At 33.7% G+C, this 5,357-nt stretch overlaps 1 long non-coding RNA gene across 1 annotated transcript; it reads left to right on the top strand.

Annotated features, from left to right (window-relative positions):
- The first annotated feature begins 1,308 nt into the window (after positions 1 to 1,308).
- Positions 1,309 to 4,945, top strand: LOC134239220 (uncharacterized). Its single transcript, XR_009986175.1, has 3 exons — positions 1,309 to 1,466; positions 1,943 to 2,044; positions 4,695 to 4,945. It is a non-coding gene; the product is annotated as an uncharacterized LOC134239220 (long non-coding RNA).
- The last annotated feature ends 412 nt before the right edge of the window (positions 4,946 to 5,357 follow it).

Raw genomic sequence — 5,357 nt, 5'->3', positions numbered from 1 at the left:
ATAATAATAAGAAACAAAGTAAAAACAATATGTTCCCCAACTTCGTTTGGGGAACATAATAAAAGTCCCTGTTGTTGATTTTATTTTTAAATTTCCCGCCAATTGTCAATGCAAGTGCACCAAAAGAATAAAATTATGTGCAAATAAGTCGGCAATTCTGATTGGCTGTTGGATTGAGAACCTTTCTTATCATCCAATCAATATACGTTTCTTATCAACTGTTTCGGAAGTGCATAAAACGTGCCAACATGGACGCAGAAATGTCAAATTTTACAGAAGTTGAGAATACGTCGTCCTTATACACGATAGTTCACGATCGTTTTTGCAAGTCATCCATAGCGAACAGGAAAATCAATAAGAGTACATCCAATGACGAAGTTCAGTTGGAGTTATAACGAAATTAAAGAAATGACTAGAGGATATGTTGACATGACTGTCACTTTCGATGTGGGGTACCGTATACAGTACAGTAGTTCTCTTTTACAATTTTGATACCTTTGATGGATTTGATACGTGAATGGAAATCGAAAATAGACGTTCGAATTTTTGTGAAGAATAAAATGTGACGTATCTGCATGTATATCCATGAAACGTTTTCAAATGTGTGTAACATTTTCAAAAAAGATCATACACGTGAATACAGACTGGAAATTTGTATGAAGTATTTTGGTGTGTTGTTAAACAGTTTTAGAATAGATATATAAATACTGCAAACGATACGGTTTTCAAATTTGTCTATACTTTCAACTTTATCAAACTTTCAAAATTTTATTACATGTACATGCATAAAACATATGCTGTATTGTGAAATACAGATTAAAATTATGATGCTGGGTTTTATTTGGATTCTCATTATAACAATATTTCCCATTTTTCATTTGTTAGTTAATTTGAACATAGTGAAGTTCTCATTTTTTGCAATCTTTTTTCTTTGGTCATCTTGTTGTCATAATGAGTATTTTTATAAGGAAATCCTTAGATTCCCCCATTTCTCCCAATTAAGGGTTTAGTAGTGTACTTTAATATTTGTGTTGTTGTTATCATATTTCAAGCTTTACACCATATAAATGGCAATTTTTATCGAATTATTAAAAATAAAAAAATCACACACTTTTTTCAATTTTATTTTTATTTTTTTAGTCGACTGCATAGATTATGGAATTTTATTTTTATTTTTATTTATCCCCCCCCCCCCCGACCCAATTTTTCAAAAAAATTCCCGTAAACCATTTAATAAAAAAATGTTGGCCTTATTTTAACTTTTCTTAAAAAAAAAATACAAAGAGGTGAAGAAGGAAGCTTTGTCAAATTCCAAATCTTCTAAGTTCACACCTGCATATTGAAAACACCAGAGGAGATGGACCAAGAATTCCCCTCCAAACAGAACATGTGAAAATTTGAAAGCATGTCATTTGATTGGTCAAGCTGGTGCAACGCTACCAGTGTTATACACCATGCATGTACACGTAAGTAACTACAATTTCTGATACACAATATAATAATATTTGTTCGTAGAGTTATGAGTAGATTAAATTATTGAAAAAACAATCGAAATGAATGTAAAAAGGTACAGTCCAAAGACTGTACTAATTAAAGCATTTCTATCTACATATGTAGGTCTTAGAAGTGGGTAAAATAGCTACTTTGGGTAGGTTTAATCTACATACATGTACATTGTAGCTATTAATAGCTATGTGGGTAGAATAAGAAATAATCTTTGGAATTGACCTTGTAAATTTCATTTTCCTTGTTCATCTTGAATACTCTATAATGATGTATGCATTTAAAGTTTAACAAGATATTAATTAAAAAGTTTCTCCAATTTGAATTATTGTACACAGTTATTTATTTTAGACCTGTCAACATACACAACTAAATAAAAAGTTAATTATTACCTGTAAGGAATTGAATTATTTTTATGAAAATATACAATTTATTGTAGCATGCTGCTGTGTGACCAAGTGAGGGGCATCACAAGGAAGGAGAAGATATCTAGATCATTCATGGAGCCTTCAACACCTTATTAAAACCAAATTACAAAGAGGTATATTGTCCATGTACTATAATTTTGACCCAATAGCCTTGACTTCTATATCTTTAGACATTGGTAATAAATTTTGAAGGATAGAGGATACAGCTTTCATGTTCCATATATACATTAACTACTATTATTGACCCACTTTTCAAGGCATCTAAACGTTCATTTCTACCCATCTAAAATCATCCTAATTATTCTATACAAATATTTTTTACTTCAAATTCAATTTTTGTGCAACTTTGAAAAAGAAATTTAAAAAAAAAACTACACTGTAAAACTTATTCATTTTATTCATTAAAACATGACCCAAGTTGTTAATTTCAAAAAATTTGACAACAGTTTCTACCATTTTTAGGTCACCTGAGTAAACTCAGGTGAACTATTGCTATACGTTTTCGTCCGTCGTCGTGCATCGTGTGTTAAAATTTGAACATTTTCAGCTTCTTCTCTGCAACCACTTAACCAATTTCAACCAAATTTGGCATAAAGCATCTATGGGTAAAGGGGAACAAAAATTGTGAATTTCATGATCCCTGCCCCCCTGGGGCCTGAGGGGTGGGGCCAAAACCACTAAAAATAATGCAATCTTTAAAAATCTTCTTCTTTACTCCTGGACATCAAGCAGTCAAACTATTTGCATGATTGTAATCAGCATTGAGTCCTCTACCAAAATTGTGAAATTGATGGCCCTGGGGTCAGGGGTTCTAGTGCTAGGGCGGGGCTAAATAAGTAGGTAGTGAAAATGCATTATTTCTTTGAAAATCTTCTTCTCTGCTCCTGTGTATAAGATAAACCAACTAAGTACATAGTTATGATGAGCAAGAGTGCCTCTACCAAAATTGTGAATTTTATGGCCCCAGGGTCAAGGGTTCTAGAAGGGGGGAGGCTCTATTGATTATATAGTGAAAATACATGAATTCTTTGAAAATCTTCTTCTCTGCTCCTAGGTATTAAACTAACTAAGTGCATAGTTATAATGAGCAAGAGTGCCTCTACCAAAATTGTGAATTTTATGGCCCCAGGGTCAAGGGTTCTGGTGTTCGGGGGTGGAGGGGGGGGGGTGGGGGGGGGGGGCTCTATTGATTATATGGTGAAAATACATGAATTCTTTGAAAATCGTCTTCTCTGCTCCTAGGTATTAAATAAACTTACTAAGTGCATAGTAATGATGAGCAAGAGTGCCTCAACAAAAATTGTGAAATTTATGGTCACAGGGTCAAGGGTTCTGGTGTAAGGCCGGGGTTCTATTGATTATATAGTGAAAATTAATTAAATTTTCTTCTCTGTTTCTGGGTATGAAGTAGATGAACTACCTAAATAGTTATGATGAGCAAGGGCCTTAATCTTGCAGAATTGTGTATTTTAAGGCCCCAGGGTCAGGGGTTGGATAGGGGGGGGGGGGGGGCTCTGCTTATATACTGAAAATGAATTTATTGTTTGAAATCTGCTCCTTTGTATTTATAAAACATTTATTTATTTTTTTGATTGGCAATTTTAAGGGTGCCTTTTAAAAATTTGTGCAATGTTTGGACCTAGGGTCAGGGGTTTATGTCACCGTGTAAGGGGCACTACTGATTATTGCTGAATATTACTGATTACTTGGAGTGCCTATTTGTTCCCCCTACCCTGCGTATGGGTATTCAGTTACCAAGCTAAGCAACTGTTAAGTGTATTGTTATGATGATCAATGGTGCGTCTTTCAAAATTATGAATGCCATATAGCATCTGGCTTAAAACATGAATCAAATTCAATACACTCTAACTGGAAAGTTGTTGCATAATGCTCAGGTGACCTATAAGGCCCATGGGCCTCTTGTCTTTAAGAAACCTCTCTACACTGAACACTAAAGAGTTACGATTCTGTTCTATTTATCTGCTCTTAGATTTAAATTTACACTGTATTACTCAGTTTATCATCAAATCAAGTATTCTTAACATTTTAAAAGGGCAAGATAGTTTAAATTCTAAATTATAAACATGTTGTTTACATGTATCTTCTCCATAGAAGTAAATAGCAATTATTTCTACTGATACTGTGTTGTGTTTGAACATTTTTTTCCTGGGGTTAAATGCCATGTATTATGTATTGAAAATGAAATAAAGAAGCTTATTATTTACATCTTTATTCAATATAATTTTCGCAAAGTCCAAAAATCATTTTACACTGGTGTAGAGAGGACGTATGACCTATTACATGTACAAGTGTAACTGTTTTCATGATCCAATTGGTTCCTTTAATCATTTTTAGCTCTACTGGTCAAAGACCAGATGAGCTTATGCGATAGTAATGTGTCCGTCATCTGTTTGTCTGTCTGTATGTCCGTCTTTAAATAGTTTTTCAAAATACTACTCCTCCTACAGTTTTGGTCTGATTTCAATATAACTTGGCACACAAGTAAACTCATCATGGTTCCTTTTGGTTCCAGGTGGAACATAGGGCCTCACACAAGTAAACTACAATAAGATAAATAATTTTGTGTATCTGTTTTTGTCATTATTCTATTGATTGCTTTTGTAAATGTCCCAACTGCTAGTTTTCTCTTTCTTTATTATAAGTACAAACCAGTAAAGCTACAGTCTTGACAGAGATTTCTGGTTAACTTAAGTCTTGTATTATCTACCTGGTAAATCTAAATACTTGTATTGTCTATTACAGAACTCAAGAAGCCAGAGTTTTACATTTAGTCATGACCAGTCATGACATTCAGCAAATGAATGAGTATCTGATGAAAATTAGTGAGAGTTTTCAGAGAATGGGAGATACTGTCGAGACACCTTCACTAAGCCTGCTATATTATACTACAACAATATAATGACAAACATTGCTGTTATTCTCCCAAAGAACATCAAAGAAATAGTGAAGTCTTACAGTATCTGAAGAAAATCCTAGTCCTGCCTAGTATTATACCTGAGGGAAGTTTTGACCACTTATCCCAAAGTTATTCATGCATAATAAGACCGCGGAACATTAACTGGCAAAATTGGAAATATACAGCTTACGTCAGATCTATCTGTTACAATCAAAACATTCAGTGATAGGCAGCATAATGGGCGGGTACAATTCGACTCGGACATTTAGAGAACATTGGATTGAAATTGCAGATCGAAATTCATTTTTAATCCACCTGAACTGTTTTCAAAGATAAGATGTGAATATATACATGATCCAAAAATCAACTAATTTCAACTCCCGAATACATATTGATCGGAGTTAATATCAATATGAGTTTTAGCTTAAAATTTTAGGGACGCGAAAGATGATAGAAGACAAAGATTATTTTTCAGGAGATATTTGATTCTAAGCTGGGGGGGGGGGGGG

Source organism: Saccostrea cucullata, unplaced genomic scaffold, assembly GCF_032062105.1.
Source record: "Saccostrea cucullata isolate Sc308-1 unplaced genomic scaffold, CSIRO_AGI_Scuc_v1 ctg3155, whole genome shotgun sequence".
Classification (NCBI taxonomy): Eukaryota; Metazoa; Mollusca; class Bivalvia; order Ostreida; family Ostreidae; genus Saccostrea; species Saccostrea cuccullata.
The sequence above is the reverse complement of the archived record's forward strand: the minus strand, read 5'-3'. Positions and strand labels throughout refer to the sequence as shown.